This window comes from Loxodonta africana, chromosome 5, assembly GCF_030014295.1.
Source record: "Loxodonta africana isolate mLoxAfr1 chromosome 5, mLoxAfr1.hap2, whole genome shotgun sequence".
Taxonomy (NCBI): Eukaryota; Metazoa; Chordata; class Mammalia; order Proboscidea; family Elephantidae; genus Loxodonta; species Loxodonta africana.
In genome coordinates this window covers 63,635,672-63,654,674 of record NC_087346.1, presented here as the reverse complement: position 1 = coordinate 63,654,674, position 19,003 = coordinate 63,635,672, and the positions used below count along the sequence as shown (strand labels likewise).

Here is a 19,003-nt window from a genome sequence, read left to right as displayed (position 1 = left end):
GAGAAAATTTTAAGAGCAGCCAGGGAAAAACAAAAAGTCACCTACAAAGGAGAATCAATAAATTTGGACTACTCGGCAGAAACCATGCAGGCAAGAGGACTGAAGGAGAAAACCTGCCAGCCAAAAATCATATATCCAGCAAAACTCTCCCTCAAATATGAAAGTGAAATTAAGTCATTTACAGATAAACACAAGCTTAGAGAATTTGCAAAAACCAAACCAAAACTACAAGAAATACTAAAGGGAATTCTCTGGTTAGAAAATCAATAATATCAGATATCAACACAACACAAGGACACAGAACAGAGCATCCTGATATCAACTCAGATAGGGAAATCACAAAAATAAGATTAAAAAAAAAATACTCAAAACAGGGAATCACTGATGTTATTATGTAAAAGATGACAATAATCAATAAAAAGGGACTAAATACAGTAGGCACAGATCTTCCATACGGAAAGGAAATCAAGGCAATGTAGGGAGATAAAAGTTAGGTTTATACTTAGAAAAATAGGGGTAAATATTAAGGTACCCTCAAAGAAGACTAATGACCCCATATTTCAAAATAAAAATCAAGATAAACAAACTCAGCAAAAAACAAGTTCAACTACAATGAAAAAGAGGAACACACAATTTACAAAGAAAAACTTCTCAGCACAAAAAAGTAAGTGGAAAAATGAAATTGTCAACAACACACACAAAAAGGCATCAAAATGACAGTACTAAACTCATACATATCTATAATTGCACTGAATGTAAATGGACTAAATGCACCAATAAAGAGACAGAGTTGTAGACTGGATACAACAACGTAATCCAGCTATATAATGCCTCCAAGAGACACACCTTAAAAAAACAAACTAACACTCAAAGGATAGAAAAAATATATCAACCAAACAACAACCAAAAACGAACAGGCGTGGCAATATTAATTTCTGACAAAATAGACTTTAAAGTTAAATCCACCACAAATAAAAAAGGACACTATATATTGACTAAAGGGACAATTAACTAGGAAGATATAACCATATTAAATATTTATGAATCCAATGACAGGGCTGCAAGATACATAAAACAAACTCTAACAGCACTGAAAAGTGAGATAGACAGCTCCACAATAATAGTAGGAGACTTCAACACACCACTTTCAGTGAAGTACAGAACATCCAGTAAGAAGCTCAATAAAGACACAGAAGATCTAAACGTCGCAATCACCAACTTGACCTCATAGACATACACAGAACACTCTACCCAAAGCTGCAAAGTACACTTTCTTTTCTAGTGCACACAGAACATTCTCTGGAAAAGACCATATATTAGGTTATAAAGCAAGCCTTTGCAGAATCCAAAACATCGAAATATTACAAAGCATCTTCTTTGACCATGAGGCTGTAAAAGTAGAAATCAATAACAGAAAAACCAGGAAAAAGAACTCAAATACTTGGAAACTGAACAATACTCTGCTCAAAAAAGACTGGGTTATAAAAGACATTAGGGAGGAAATAAAGAAATTCATTGAATCCAATGAGAATGAAAACGCTTCCTTATCAGAACCCTTGGGACACAGCGAAAGCAGTGCTCAGAGGTCAATTTATATGAATAAACGCACACATACAAAAAGAATAAAGAGCCAAAATAAAAGAACTGTCCCTACAACTTGAACAAGTAGAAAGAGAGCAACAAAAGAAATCCTCACGTGCCAGAAGAAAACAAATAATAAAAATTAGAGCAGAATTAAATGAATCAGAGAACAGGAAAACAATTGAGTTAATAAGACCAAAAGCTGGTTCTTTGAAAAAATTAACAAAATCGATAAACCATTGGCCAGACTGACAAAAGAAAAACAGGAAAGGAAACAAATAACCCAAATAAGAAATGAGATGGGTGATGATATTACAACAGACCCAACAGAAATTAAAGGAATCATGACATTTCTACAAAAAATTGTAGTCTAACAAATTTGAAAACCTAGAAGAAATGGATGAATTCCTAGAAACACACTACCTACCTAAACTAACAAAATCAGAGGTAGAACAACTAAATAGACCCGTAACAAAAGAAGAGATTGAAAAGGTAATCAAAACACCCCCAACAGAAAAAAGCCCAGGCCTTGATAGCTTCATTGTTGAGTTTTACCAGACTTTCAGAGAAGTGGTAACAACACAACTACTAAAGGTATTTCAGAGTATAGAAAGGGATGGAATACTCCCAAACTCATTCTATTAAGCCACCATATTCCTGATACCAAAACCAGGTAAAGACACCACAAGAAAAGAAAATTATAGACCTGTATCCCTCATGAACATAGACGCAAAAATCCTCAACAAAATTCTAGCCATTAGAACTCAACAAAATATCAAAAAAATAATTCACCATGACCAAGTGGGATTCACACCAGGTATGCAGGGATGGTTCAACATTAGAAAAACAATTAATGTACTCCACTATATAAATAAAACAAAAGAGCTACATGATTTTATCAATTGATGCAGAAAAGACATTTAACAATTTCCAACACCCATTCATGATAAAAGCTCTCAGCAAAATAGGAATAGAAGGAAAATTCCTCAACATAATAAAGGGCATTTATAAAAAGCCAACAGACAACATCATCCTAAACGGAGAGATTCTGAAAGCATTCCCCTTGAGATCGGGAACCAGACAAGGATGCCCCTTATCATCACTCTTATTCAAAATTGTGCTGGAGGTCCTAGCCAGAGCAATTAGGCCAGATAAAGAAATAAAGGGTATCCAGATTGGTAACGAAGGAGTAAAAGTATGTCTATTTGCAGACGACATGATCTTATATACAGAAAACTCTAAAGAATCCTCAAAAAAAACTACTGAAACTAATAGAAGACTTGAGCAGAGTATCGGGATGCAAGACAAACATACAAAAATCAGTTGGATTCCTCTACACCAACAAAAAGAACATTGGTAAGAGGAAATCATCAAGTCCGTACCATTTACAGTAGCCCCCAAGTTGATAAAATACTTAGGAATAAATCTTACCAGAGACCTAAGAGACCCATACAAAGAAAACTACAAGACACTACTGCAAGAAACCAAAAGGGACCTACATAGCTGCTGGAAAAACATACCTTGCTCATAGATAGAAAGACTTAACATTGTAAAAATGTCTATTCTACCAGAAACCATTTATAGATAGAAAGCAATTCCAATCCAAATTTCAACGACATTTTTTAATGAGATGGAGAAACAAATCACCAACTTCGTACGGAAGGTCAAGAAACCCTGGATAAGTAAAGCATTACCGAAAAAGAACAACAAAGTGGGAGGCCTCACTCTACCTGATTTTAGAGCCTGAAACAGTAGTCAAAACAACATGGTACTGGTACAACAACAGATACACAGATCAAAGGAACAGAATTGAGAATCCAGACATAAATCCATCCACGCATGAGCAGCTGATATTTGACAAAGGCCCAAAGTCAGTTAACTGGGGAAAAGGGTCTTTTTAACAAACGGTGCTGGCATAACTGGATATCCATCAGCAAAAAAACGAAACAAGACCTATATCTCACTCCATGCACAAAAACTAACTCAAAATGGATCAAAGACCTAAATATAAAATCTAAAACAGTAAAGTTCATGGAAGAAAAAATAGGGACAATGCTAGGAGCCCTAATACGTGGCATAAACAGTATACAAAACATTACTAAAAATGCAGAAGAGAAACCAGATAAATGGGAGCTCCTAAAAATCAAATACCTATGCTCATCCAAAGACTTCACCAAAAGAGTAAAAAGACTACCTACACACTGGGAATAAGTTTTTAGCTATGACACTTTCGATCAGCACCTGATCTCTAAAATCTACATGATTCCACAGAAACCCAACTACAAAAAGACAACCCAATTAAAAAACGGGCAAAGGATATGAATAAGCACTTCACTAAAGAAGGCATTCAGGCTGCTAACAGATACACGAGGAAATGCTCACGGTTGTTAGCCATTAGAGAAATGCAAGTAAAAACTACAATGAGATTCCATCTCACTCCAACAAGGCTGGCATTAATCCAAAAAACACATAATAATAAATGTTGGAAAGGTTGTGGAGAGACTGGAACATTTATGTACTGCTGCTTTGGAAATCAATTTGGCACTTCCTTAAAAAACTAGAAATAGAACTACCATATGATCCGGCAATCTCACTCCTTGTAATATATCCTTGAGAAATAAGAGCCTTTACACAAACAGAAATATGCACATCCATGTTCACTGCAGCACTGTTTATAATAGCAAAAAGTTGGGAGCAACCAAGATGCCCGTCAACACATGAATGGATAAATTATGGTATATTCACACACTGGAATACTATGCATCGATAAAGAACAGTGAGGAATCTGTGAAACATTTCATAACATGGAGGAATCTGGAAGGCATTATGCTGAGTGAAATTAGTCAGTTGCAAAAGGGCAAATATTGTATAAGACCACTATTATAAGAACTTGAGAAACAGTTTAAACAGATAAGAAAATATTCTTTGATGGTTACGAGAGAGGGGAGGGAGGGAGGGCAGGAGGGAGAAGATTATTCACTAATTAGATAGTAGTTGAGATTTATTTTAGGTGAAGGGAAAGACAACACACAATACAGGAGAAGTCAACACAACTGGACTAAAGCAAAAGCAAAGAAGTTTCCTGAATAAACTGAATGTTTCAAAGGCCAGCGTAGCAAGGGCGGGGTTTGGGGACCATGGTTTCAGGGGACATCTAAGTCAATTGGCGTAATAAAATCTGTTAAGAAAACATTCTGCATCCCACTTTGGAGAGTGGCATCTGGGGTCTTAAATGCTAGCAAGTGGCCATCTAAGATGCATCAATTGGTCCCAACACACCTGGAGCAAGGAAAACTGAAGAACACCAAAGACACAAGGTATATTATGAGCCTAAGAGATAGAAAGGACCACATAAACCAGAGAGTACCTCAGTCTGAGACCAGAAGAACTAGATGGTACCTGGCCACAACTGATGACTGCCCTGACAAGGAACACAACAGAGAACTTCTGAGGGAGCAGGAGAGCAGTGGGATGCAGTCCCCAAATTCTCATAGAAAGACCAGACTTAATGGTCAGACACGGACTATAAGGACCCCGGAGGCCATGGTCCCCAGACTTTCTGTTAGCCCAAGACAGGAACCATTCCCAAAGCCAACTCTTCACACAGGGATTCGACTGGAACTTGGGATGGAAAATGATACTGGTGAAGAATGAGCTTCTTGGATCAAGTAGACACATGAGACTATGTTGGCATCTCTTGTTTGGAGGTGAGATGAGAGGGCAGAGGGGGCCAGAAGCTGCCCGAATGGACCTGAGGAAAGAGAGTGGGGGGAAGGACTGTGCTATCTCATTAAGGGGAGAGCAATTAGGAGTGTATAGCAAGGTGAATGTAAATTTTTGTATGAGAGACTAACCTGATTTGTGAACTTTCACTTAAAGCACAATAAAAATTAATTAAAAAAAAAAGAAATCATATGATGTATTGCATTCGGCAGATATGCTGCAAAAGACCTCTTTAAAGCGCTGAAAAGCAAAGATATCACTTTGAGGACTAAGGTACATCTTACCCAAACCATATTTTCAATAGCCCCATATGCATGCGAAAGTTGAACTATGAATAAGGAAGACTGAAGAAGAATTGATGGCTTTGACTTATGATGTTGGAGAAGAAGTCTGAATATACCACGGAGTGCCAGAAGAACAAACAAGTCTGTCTCGGAAGAAGAACAGCTACAGGGCTCCTTGGAAGTGCTCATGTACTTTGGACATATCTGAGGGACCAATCCCTGGAGAAAGACACCATGCTTGGTAACACAGAGCGTCAGTGAAAAAGAGGAAGGCCCTTGACAAGATGGACTTACACAGTGGCTGCAACAATGAGCTCAAATATAGCAATGACTGTGAGGATGGCATAGGGTTGGGCAGTGTTTCATTCTGTTGCACAAAGGGTGACTATGAGCCAAACTGACTGGACGGCACCTAACAACATGTATATCCTTTTAAAAAAGATAAATGCAAAAGACTATGTGTATTGTTATACACCTTGCTTTTCCTTTTATCACTTAATCTATTTTGGAGGTCTTTCCATATTAACATATACAGCTGTTTAATATTCCATTATAGCAATATACTATAATTGATTTAATTAATGTCTTATTTACAAATGGTTAGTTACTGAACAGTTATTGCTATTACAGATATTGTAGAAATAAACATCCTTGTGCTCGTACTTATAAAATAAATTCCTAAAAGTAAAATTGCTAAATCAACAAGCATATTAATTATAAATTTTGATATACCGCCATATTGCCTGTCTTGGCCGTCTAGTGTTGCCGTAACAGAGATACTACAAGTAGATGGCTTTAACAAAGAGAAATTTATTTTCTCACAGTCTAGTAGGTTACAAGTCCAAATTTAGAGCACCGGCTCCAGAGGAAGGCTTTCTCTCTCTGTCAGCACTGGAGGAAGGTTCTTGTCCTCAATCTTCCTTCCCCTGGTAGAGGAGCTTCTCAGGGGCAGCAACCCTGTGTCCAAAGGACACACTCTGCTCCTGGTGCTGCTTTCTTGGTGCTATGAGGTCCCCAACTCTCTGCTTGCTTCCCTTTCCTTTAATCTCTTGAGAGATAAATGGTGGTGCAGGCCATACCCCAGAGAAACACCCTCTACACTGGATCAGGGATGTGACCTGGGTAAAGGTGGTGTTACAATCCCGCCCTAATCCTTTTAACAAAATATTACAATCACAAAATGGAAGACAACCACAAAATACTGGAAATCATGACCTAACCAAGTCAATACACACCTTTTTGGGGGGACATAATTCAATTCATGACATTCCACCCTTTGGCCCCCCCAAAATCACAGTTTTGTAACATGCAAAACATATTCATCCCATCATAGCATAGCAAAAATCTTAACTCTTTAAGCCCCAAATCCAAAAACTCCTCTTCATCTAAAACCTAGAATACAAGTTATCTGCTTCCAAGGGTGCAGTGGCAGAAACTGGAAGGAAAAGAAGGCATAACAGGCACCAAACAAGTCAGCAGAACACATTACATTAGCCCCCAAGGCTTTGAAACCAATCCTCTGTTTTCTGAGACAATTTACACAACGGCCCTACTCTCCAGACTCTAGGTATTGGCCACACTCTCCAGATTCTGAGTGGAGGCCCTTCTGCCCCGGGCTTCAGCTCTGCGTTCTAGGCCCACTAGGACAGCAACTCTGCTCCCTCAGTTTTAGGTGCACAGTTCTCCTAGTCCATCTGAGTGGCGACTCCACCCTTAGAAACACCAGAGGCCATGGCTCTACTCTTTGAAACCCCTGAGGTCCCAGCCATACTTTTCGAGACTGAGGCAGCTTGGCTTCTTGTGTTTCCTGTCTCTTTAGCTTCTGTTTTCTCATTTCTTGGCCTCTCAGCTCTTCGGGCCTCATGCCCATATCTGCCCTGCTGGGGCACGTCTTCCAAAGCTTAGTAGCCCACCCATAAGTGCCTGGAGGCACCCCACGCCACCAGGAAGCCTCCTACACACAGGCACTCAGCTCTCTGGCTCCGTGGGTCAGCAAGCCTAGCTCCACTGATAAGTGCCTGGAAGCACCCCACTCTGCCAGGAAGCCTCCTGTGCACAGGCACTCAGCTCTCTCGCTCTATGGGTCAGCTCCAGTGGCATGTTGTATTGGTCTCCTGGTTCTGCTGCTGTTAATTCTCTGCTGTGCTGGTACTCTGCTGCTGTTGCAATGCTATCCATTCACAGTTTCAAAACTGCTTCCGTGTTTTAGGTATCTGTTACAGCAGCACCCCACTCTCAGTACCAAATTCTGTCTTAGTCATCTAGTGCCACCATAACAGAGATACCATAAGTGGACGGCTTTAACAAAGAGAAATTTATTTTCTCACAGTCTAGTAGGTTACAAGTTCAAATTCAGGGCATCAGCTCCAGGGGAAGGCTTTCTATCTCTGTTGGCTCTGGAGGAAGGTCCTTGTCCTCAATCTTCCCCCAGTCAAGGGGCTTCTAAGGTGCAGGGACCCCGTGTCCAAAGGACACGCTCTGTTCCTGGTGCTGCTTTCTTGGTGGTGTAAGGTCCCCAACTCTCTGCTTGCTTCACTTTCATCTCTTGAGATAGAAGGTGAAAAGGTGGTGCAGGCCATACTCCAGGGAAACACCCTTTACATTGGATCAGGGATGTGACCTGGGTAAGGGTGATGTTACAATCCCACCTTAATCCTTTTAACAAAAAATTACAACCACAGAATACCGAAATCATGGCCTAACCAAGTTGATACACACTTTTTTGGGGGGACACAATTCAACTCAAGACATTGCCCAACAAAGATGCTTCGACAGTTTGTGGTTTGATCAAGAGCATGGGAGCATGCCTGTTTCCCATTCTCTTGTCAACCCTATTATAAAATTTTTAATTCATCCATGATTAAATATTCACAAAATTGATGAAACCGAGCAATTTTCATATGCTTATTAGTACTTGTATTTCTTATTTGTGACTTCTTTATTATAAGATTGGTCATTTTTTAATTGGGTAGTTTCTTTTTTCTTACTGATTTGTAGAAATTTTTTATATACCGAGGAGTCCCGGTGCTACAGTGGTGCCACCAGCTGCTCCTTGGAAACCCTATGAGGGAGTTTTACTCTGTCCTACAGGGTTGTTGTGAGTTGGAATCAACTCGACGGCAATGGGTTTGGTTTGGTCTTACATACTGAAATCATTAATCTTTCTTAGTCATGTGTTACTAGTATCTGTCCTAACTGGCTTTTGGTATTTTAACTTATGATAATTGGGATTGTGCAGATATTTTTATTTGGTAGAAAAAAAATCATCAATCTTTAGGGCTTCTAGACTTGGGTCTTATTTTCAAAGACATTCCTCAATCCAAAATTATTTTTTTAATTCATACATATATCTTCTAGTATTTTTATGGTTTCGTTTTGGTATTTACACCCTTGATCCATCTATAGTTATTTTAAAGAGTAAGGAAAAAAATCTAGCCAAGTATTTTTCTCCAGGTGGCTAACCATTGCTAAAATGTTTTAATTTCTGTCTTTTAATACCTTGTAGTGTAGCCTTCCAAATTTAACATTCTTGAAGGAGTAGCTGAAATAATTCAAAAGTGGAATAAAATAAAACCTTATAGAATCTTTTTCCATACACCAGTCATTCTGAATGATAAACACAAAAAAATGCCTGAGGGTTATTTATATAAACTTATAAATACTATAATAACTTATAAAGACTAAAGTAAGCTATTACTTGCAGCAGTACCACTTTGTAAATCACGTAAATTCATGGATATAGATAACAGCTGAACTATGCTCGCTGTTCTTATTTCCTGTCCCAAGAACTACTAGTCACAAGCTTCTTCCTCGTCTTTGGAATTTCCCTAAATCAATTTTAAGATTTAGATCTGAATTAATTTAACTCTTGTCACCTTAGCAAGGTCTTCTCTATCTGATTATCCCATTCTCTCACTTTAAATGCTGCTTCACGCTGGCTTGTACTTTCCACCACTGTCACTAAAGTTTACTTATGATCTCCCGCACATGAACATTAAACCAATTCACATGACTAAGTATGAACATTAAACCAATGCATGTGATTAACTATGCTTCAAAACAAACTCTTAATAAATAACCTAGACTGTAGCGAGTTTACCCACACTCTAATAGTCTCAGCGCTAATCTGTAACTGTGTTAGTGACCGTGGTTTGGTTTTTTAATTCTCTATAGCAGAGATCTACTTGCATTAAAAAAATCTGCAAAACGAATATACATAATGCCCTTGTTTATCTATTACTAATCTAGTTTTTCTCCCACATTTCACTGTCAGTTTATTGTGGGGAAAAAAAACAAAACTAAATTCTGTTTAAAACCTGGGTCATCTGAATCCGGTAACAGAAACAGTCCCTTCAGATTTTACAGTTCCTTTTATTTAAAATAAAGTAGAATCCTCCTATAAAGACAGCATTAAGGAAACCATCTTAAGGCAAGACACAAAAGCCATTACAATGCTGAAAATGATGTAGCCTTCCATATAATAAAAGCGACATTTTTATGATGCTATATAGTTTGCAACGTGTTTTCATATTATTGTTGGATTTGATTCTCACAGTGACCTATTACAGGCTGTTAACTATCCCTATGTGTTAGGTGAGGACTCTGAGGCTTGAGATGTTAGTATCTTGCACAAGATCATACAGCCAGCAAGTGGCAGAGCCTGGAATCAAAGCTATGTCTCCTGCCTTCAAGTCCTGCCTCATTCCATTTCATGACATGGTTTCTCAAAACCTACAAGAAAGACACTGCATGATGAGGTGTACCAATTAAGATGTTTCTGACTGCAAGTAACTGAAGTTCCAGCTAAATCTGGCTAAAATCATAAGGACATTCCTGATGACATTATAATAATAATAATAATAAGGCCTTTTTGGAAAAGGAAGATTCTAATTTGGCTGATTCACAGTGGCTCACAAATGTTACTGTTCCCTCTTGATCCACAGATTAGATGTCTGCCAGTAGCACATAGAAAACCCAAAACCAAACCCATTGCCTTCAAGTTGATTCCAGCTCACAGCGACCACGTAGGACAAGCAGAACTGGCTCAGAGGCTTTCCAAGGAGCAGCTGTTGGATTCGAACTGCTGACCTTTTGATAGCAGCTTAACACTTAACCACTGTGCCACCAAGGCTCCGCAAGTAGCACATGGGGCATATAATTCCTTGTTTACATGGAACATATGTCCTTCTCTTGTCTCATTTAATAATTTAGGTTATGGGCCAGAGGCAATGTTTACAAAATATTCCATAGGTTATTTCCTACATTTCCAGATACCTTTGCATTTAGGTGAGAACATGTGATTAGTTTAAAGCAATGATTTGTGCAGAAAAGAGAAGTGATTCCATCTAGGAAGAGGCAGATAAAGCCATGTGTGCTTCCTCCATGTTTTTCTTTCTCTGGTGTAACCTTGGGGGTTACATGATCACATGTCAAGACAGCAACTACGTCACAGGATGGAGGGCTCCTCGATATCATAATCATAGGATGAAGAAGAGGGTCTGTCAACCTACATTAAGATCTATAAATAAATCTTTGTTTCCTTGAACTACTGAGATTTGAGGGTTTGTCTGTTGGGGCCTCTAGCATTAATTATCCTAATGTAGACTCTCTGCTCACTGAGGGAAAACCACGCACTAAGCAGCCTACAATTACCATCTGAGATGGACTAGATGTGTGGGGTCACCTGCATTGACTGCATCCAATTTTACAGTATATATATAAAAAAAAATCAGTACAAAATATTACATTTATACTGCTAACTCTTGCTAGATGGAAAATTGTGTAATTTTTGCAAAATGCACCAGCAAATGATAGAATGCTTTTGAAACATGCCCTTGGCTTCTTGAGGGTATTCAAAATATCTATTTAATAATAAAATATACATAGATAAAACTGCAAATCATACTCTTATTTATTCTGTTCTGTCTAAAAATTTATTAACAACTACTACTGGCTAGCCCTGAGGTAAGATACAAGAAATACAAAAATCACCCATTCTGTTGAAAGTTTACAGTTTAGTGGTGAGACAGACAAACAGGTAATGTCAAGGATGTTCAACAGATGTTCAAGTAGTCCCCCAAATCTACTGCTGTACACACAGGTTTGTCCTTAACTGCTCTCACAATCTCTATAGCTGCTAATGGGAAAAATAGCCACTAACAGACAAAAAGTATGGACAGTATGACTGTCCTCTGAGATACCCAAAACATTTACTATTTTATTTTAGTGGGGTAAAGGAGGAAGGACTATTCGCTGACACCATCAAGTCTAGAATAGTCGATCAGGAGATGGTCACCCACTCAGGGGCAATGAGTAATGTCCACTGGCCATGGGGGGGGGTTCCCCATTTATTACCCTTTTCCCTTTTTATTACCTTTGTCCTCTACTCTCTTTCCGTACATGCTGTTTGGCACACAGTCATTGCAGGTGGCTACTACATTAACCTTAGGAGAAAGGGATTTTGGGAGTCTTCTCCCATGATGTGAAGTGGGGCACACTTGCAGGTCATTGTAAATACCACATTCTAGACAGGTGCATAACTTCAGTGAACCTTGGCTGATGGGTACAGTTCTACACATCCTGTCTTGTTTATTTTGTGAGTAATAATGCCTGTTCATCAGACCATTAGAATAGTGTCTGATCTGTGTTGTGCTCCAAACAGTCCTTCACACTAAGAATCTGTAATTCGATACACTGCTTATTAATGTCTAAGGTCAGAGTGTAGTAAGTGACAGAACCAGGGTCTAAATACAGATTTGCCAGATTCAAAATAAAGCTCACACTCTTTCTAAAACTCCAAATAAAAAGCAACAGGTTTTTTTTTTTTAAATCAAGACACTCATCATGTTGTTTTAGAAACCTAACTGCAGTCTCTGTGGGGTAACTTTGACACCAAACATCAAACTAGAAACTGCAAAGGAAATGACCACGATCGTTTCAGAATCTGAACATGTGCATAGTATTTGTTTGTTGTAATAGTTTAGAAAATTCAGTTCTGCTAAATAGAAAACAAGAGAAATAAACAATGCGGAAGACATACAACTAAGCAGAGATAATATACAAGAAAGCAGTTTGGAAAACAGTAGACATAAATAATTAAGTAGCAATGGAAGAACCAAATAAACATCCAACACTTATGAGGCACCAAATATTTACACCTTAAATGAGCTACCCATTGAATATGCCCATTCTGGCCCAGTGGGTTCTCTGCCTGAGACACACAGGTAAAAATCCACAGCTGTTCAGTAGTTTATTCAGTAGTTTACTGGCAAGTTACAGCTATGTACTTGCCCCTGAAAACATTATTCTAAGTGAAATAAGCCAGGCACAAAAAGGGTAAATGTTGTATGATCCCAGTTAAAAGAAATATCTAGAACAAGCAAATACATAAAGACAAAAGTATAGATTAATGATTACTGGGGGCTATGGAGAAGGAAGAGCCCTGGTGGCGCAGTAGTTATGAGCTTGGCTGTTAACCAAAAGGTCAGCAGTTCAAATCAATCAGTTGTTCCTTAGAAACCCTATAGGGCAGTTCTACTCTGTCCTATAGAGTCACTATGACTTGCAATCGACTTGAAAGCAACGGGTTTCGTGTTTTTTTTTTTTTTTTTTTCAGGGAAGAGGAAAGGGAAGTTATTGCTTGATGGGTACAGAGTTTGTTTCAAGTTATGAGTTCTAGAAATGAACAATCAGCGATGGTTGCACAATATTGTGAATATAATTAATGCCACTAAATTGTACACTTAATAATGGTTAAAATGGCAAATTTAAAATTTTCCCATGATTAGGGAAGTCTCTCATACAGCAGACAGTGAGAAAGAGGGAGAGACAGACAGTTTCAGGACATAAGAACATTGTATAACACAGGGTCCAAAAAGTATGTCCTTTCATCTCACTTTTAGCCTTTCTGAGTAGGTAAACACACCTCATCTTTTCCCCTTAGCTTCTTTGCATGTTTTAAGTTGATTCAGCAAATCATGTGACTGGGGTACTTAGTCTGGTCTGTGAGTCTTTCTGAACTGTGACCATAGTTCCTACCTGTACTATAGGGTATGTAGAGGTGGCTGATGGTGACTTCCACATATCCTGCAGTATAGGTGGTAAGGCTATAGGAGATGAGGTCTCTAAATTAAGGACAAAAGCTACAAGGGTGAGGATGCCCTTCGGATTGCCACCAGCACCAGGAAGGGTTGGGGCTAAGTCAGGCGTAATGGTCCACTGGTTCCTGATAAGACCAAGGGAACTGACGCACAAGTTCCCTAATCACAGATTTGATCCCTGACCTCACCCAGAAGTCAGATGACCCAGATTATAAGAATCTACATACATGCATTCTAGCCCCCGTCCTTCTTCATGCACTAGCATATACAAACGACAACTCTCAAACCACTACTCAACAGGCCCAGATTCCATCTTGCACAGAACAGGAAGAGGGGTAGGAAATCTGAAAGATTTAGGATTTACCTGCAAGAGGCTGAGTCATCCAAAAGTGATTTTAAAACTGATTTTAAAGTGTCTTCTAGACACTGAAATAACATTAATTGGCACGTATAAAGTTGCCCAATCTGCTTGGGGCTATGTGGGTGGGCTACTGAGGAAAAAAAGATTTGCTATAGTAAAGAATCAGCATCTTCTTTGCACATACAAGCAGACATGTGAATAAATTTATGAACCCACTGCAGTGTCACGAACAACAAAATCCCGTAACACAACCCGTATAGATGAGAAATCAATAAGTAGGAGAGTAAATTGACACACAGAAACTAGGTATTTTGAACCAGTCTGTGTTCCACTTTGAGAATCCATAAAACACACATGAAGTTAAGTATCTGATACACTATTATATTGCCCGAAAAATGACTATTTTCAGTAGCAGGACACTCCAGCAGTCGCCATACATAAGTGAGGTCTAAACTTACAAACTAAAAAGAAGTGTATAAGCCCATATTAGGAAATAGTTTTAATACTCCTAGAATCCAGATTTCTGGGCTCCATGTCCTGAGACCTTCTACTGAACTCTGAACCTTTAGAAAACTGCTTTCCTAAAGTCATCTTTAAGTCAAACAACAGCCTAGTTAAGTAGCTTAGTGGAGACCGTTTTGCCTTAGGTATTGGGCTCTTTTGAAGGATTATCTATATGCAGTAGTTTTGAGGAACAGAAACTCTAAAGTCAGACTAGAAGCTGTGTTTTAGGGTAAACTGTTATTATATAAACACTGTTTCTGTCCTTTTCTATGGCAATGTTGATAAAATGGGGTATAAGAATTTTTGGAAGTTCTTTCATTTTTGGAACATTTTCAAATCCCTAGTCAAAATACAGGAAACCCTGGTGGCGTAGTGGTTAAGTGCTACAGCTGCTAACCAAAGGGTCAGCAGTTGGAATCCACCAGGCGCTCCTTGGAAACTCTATGGGGCGGTTCTACTCTGTCCCATAGGGTCGCCATGAGTTGGAATCGACTAGACGGCACTGGGTTTGGTTTGGTTGTTTGGTTTAGTCAAAATATATGTGATTTGCAAATCATATGCTCAATAAACTTCAATCACTTTCTTTACTGGCTTAATATGGTTTTTGTTTTAACAATATACTGTTGTTGAGTTGATTCCAACTCATAGCGACCCTATAGGACAGAAGAGAACTGCCGTATCTTTCTCCCACGGAGTGGCTGGAGGGGTTAAACCAATGACCTCTCAATTAACAGCAGAGCACTTTAACTACTACACCACCAGGGCCCCTTTTAACAATAAAATGAAAAAAAAACAAACCTGTTGCCATCAAGTTGATTCCAACTCATAGTGACCCTACAGGACAGAGGACAACTGTCCCATAGGGCTTCCAAGGGGTGTCTGGTGGATTCGAACTGCTGACCTTTTGGTTAGCAGCCATAGCTCTTAACCACTACGCCACCAGGGTTTCCCTTTTAACAATATGCATGTATATATCTGTGACATAGTTCTCACTTTTCTGCCACAAAAATTTAAAAAATTTCTTTATTCCCCAATAGCTATATTTTTCCCAGACATACTAAAAACATAGTTATGGATAACACTGTGAAGAATGGGAATTCCAGAACTCTTAACTGTGCTCATGCAGAACCTGTACATAGACCAAGAGGCAGTTGTTCAAAAAGAACAAGGGGATACTACATGGTTTAAAGTCAGGAAAAGTGTGTGTCTGGGTTGTATCCTTTCACCATACTTATTCAAATTCTATGCTAAGCAAATAAACCAAGAAGGTGGACTATATGAAGAAGAATCTGGTATCAGGTTTGGAGGAAGACTCATTAACAACCTGCGATATGCAGATGACACAACCTTGCTTGCCCAAAGTGAAGAGGACTTGAGGCACTTACTGATAAAGGGCAAAGACTACAGCCTTCAATATGGATTACACCTCAACATAAAGAAAACAAAAATGGTCAAAAATGGGCCAATAAACAACAAAATGATAAACAGAGTAAAGGCTGACGTTGTCAAGGATTTCATTTTACTGAGATCCACAATCAAGTCCATGGAAGCAGCAGTCAAGAAATCAAAAGATGCGTTGAATTGGGCAAATCTGCTGCAAAAGACCTCTTTCAAGTGCAAAAAAGGAAAGATGTTACCTTGAAGACTAAGGTGCGCCTGACCCAAGCCGTGGTGTTTTCAATCACCTCATCTGCATGCAAAAGCTGGACATGAAGAAAGAAGACCAAAGATGAATTGATGCCTTTGAATTATGGTGTTGGAGAAGAATATTGCACGTACCATGGACTCCAGAAACAAACAAATCTGTCTTGGAAGAAATACAGCCAGAATGTTCCTTAGAAGTGAGGATGGCAAGACTTCGTCTCACTTACTTTGGATATGTTATCAGGAGGGACTATTCCCTGGAGAAGGACATCATGCTTGGTAAAGGGTCAGTGAAAAAGAGGAAGACCCTCAACAAGGTGGACTGACACAGTGGTTGCCAACAACGGGCTCAAACACAGCAGTGACCACGAGGCTGGTGAAGGATGGGGCAGTGTTTCATTCAGTTATACAGAGGGTCGCTGAGTCAGAACAGACTCGATGGCAGCTAACAACAATAAAATGCCTCATTCTGCACAGTTCCAGTTCTAAAGTTTTTCTTTTATAAAGTTGGGAAAATAGAACAACTGTCTCTATAGTAATTGGTAAAATAAAAGCTTAGTATTTTACAAAGATAAATAAAATTTTGAAGAAAATTCTCCGGCGTGATATTAAAAAAAAAAAACGCTGCCGTTGAGCAGACTCTGACTCATAATGACACTGTAGGACACAGCAGAACTGCCTCACAGGGTTTCCAAGATGGTATATTTGTACAGAAGCAGGCTGCCACATCTTTCTCCCGCAGAGCAGCTAGTGGGTTCAAACAGCTGACTTTTTGGTTGGTTAGCAGCTGAGTGCTTAACTACTGTGCCACCAGGGCTCCATGATGGAAATATAACTACCTGGATACTTGGACGCTATAAGCTTTAAGAAAGAGAGCAAGAAGGACAGACAGGCTCGTAGACAAACTGACACAAAGATAAACTGACACACAGGATGCTGAAAAGTTCCAAATATGGGAGCAAGGACATCAAGCTATGGTTTTACCAGGAAAATCAATCTGTGGGGCTAGTACACCATCTGGTGACCGCTCAGAGCCTGTGTGTCCAGAACTGCACAGATGTTTTTGCATACTTCAGGATACCATCACAACCTACAATAAATTTCAACTCTCTGAAGTTAAAAAAAATAGTGTCTAACCTAAATGTAATTTAAAAAAAAATGAGTAACAATTAAGTTGACAATAAAGAATATGACATTTCTCATTTGGTATCTCTAAGGACAATTAAAAGGCAATTTAAGCCCCTTTGGAATACAATACCAGTTTGAAAATAAATATGTATTATATTCATAATATATGCCCATATGTGCATTTTATCTAAATTGAAATAAAATTTTAAATTATGGCATTCTGTAAATTATAAAATCAACAATATTTGATCACTGCAAAAGGTTAGGTATCAACAGATTTGCTTATGAAATTCATAAATTTCAGTCCTAGAAATGTACACATTTTCTACTGATTTTATGACAGTGTTATTCATTGAAGCTACTATATATTTTAAGAACCAGAAGTTTCTTAAGTTGATTTTAGGAATTCACAAGCATTTACCAAACTAGTTTTCTCACCATCACTTTCAGCAACTATGCTGAAACAGGAATTCCAGAGTTACTAAATAAAGATAAGAATGTGAGATAGAAAATATCATACACGTACATGAATACATTAATTCTTTCTCGATCTAGCCACAAGATTTTTCAAATAACTACAATCCAACATTGATATTTAACTCTTTAGGAACAAGAAAGTCTAAAGTTCTTGAGAGTGCTTTACACTGAACCAAGCTGACTTTACCAAATAAACTTAGTCTGTGTATTCCTTTACCTTTTTTAGAAAGGAAAGAGGATAAAAATCCTGAATGCCACCCAAAAGACTGTTTAATAACCATTTGAATAGGCAGGAATTTAAGTAACAAATCTTCCCTCACCGCCCCCAGGAGGGAAAAACAAAGTTACTCAAACATCTGCTCAAAACTAGGAAGGCGAAGGCTTAATAGCAGTGTATCCACATAAGGAAGGCTGAAAAAGGCCTGTACTTACACAGATGGCTAGTGCTCCTGCCCCCATTCTCTCAGGAAGTGTCTGGAAGAACTAATGAAGACCAGATGAAAACATTTAAAATAACAGCAAAATGCTAAAATTCCACTCAGTAGATATGCTTTGATTTAAAAAACGGCTCCCAATCCAAAGGCCCCACGGTAAGTGGAGAGCAGTTCCTAACAGTTTAGGAAGTGAGGCTGTGCTTCTCATTCGGCTAAACCCACACGGCTGGGATGACTGCCTGGAGTTGAAATTTGATCCAGAGCATCTAGAATTGGCAAGCAGAGGGAGTCACGTGACACGGGTCTTAAGTCACTGACATCTTTTTCATAAACCTGACTCGCTACATACCACACACAGATTTCTTCAGTTCTGAAAACTGCCTATGACTTGGTAACCAAAAAAAAAAAAAAAAACAAACCCACTGCCCTCAAGTCGATTCCGACTCACAGCGACCCTACAGAACAAAGTAGAACTGCCCCATATAGTTTCCAAGGAGCGCCTGACGGATTCAAACTGCTGACCTCTTGGTTAGCAGCCTAGCACTTAACCACTATACCACCAGGGTTTCCTTGGCCTGGTAGTATTCATTAACGACAGAGTTTAAAGCAACAACACAAACTTTTTCTTACCATTACTTAGCTCTAAGAGAAATTCACATATTCACATGTAGGTTTAAGTATACAGGCCATTACTTATTTTTCTGAAGTAGTTTTCACTGCTATTGCCCCTAGAAACCATCTACATTCTACCAAATTGTTCTTCTTTTC

At 38.8% G+C, this 19,003-nt stretch overlaps 1 protein-coding gene across 4 annotated transcripts in view; it reads right to left on the bottom strand.

Moving 5' to 3' along the window:
• Nucleotides 1–19,003, bottom strand: part of FAM13A (family with sequence similarity 13 member A) — a 363,829-nt gene that overhangs the window by 319,339 nt on the left and 25,487 nt on the right. The gene's annotated exons all lie outside the window — the stretch shown is intronic.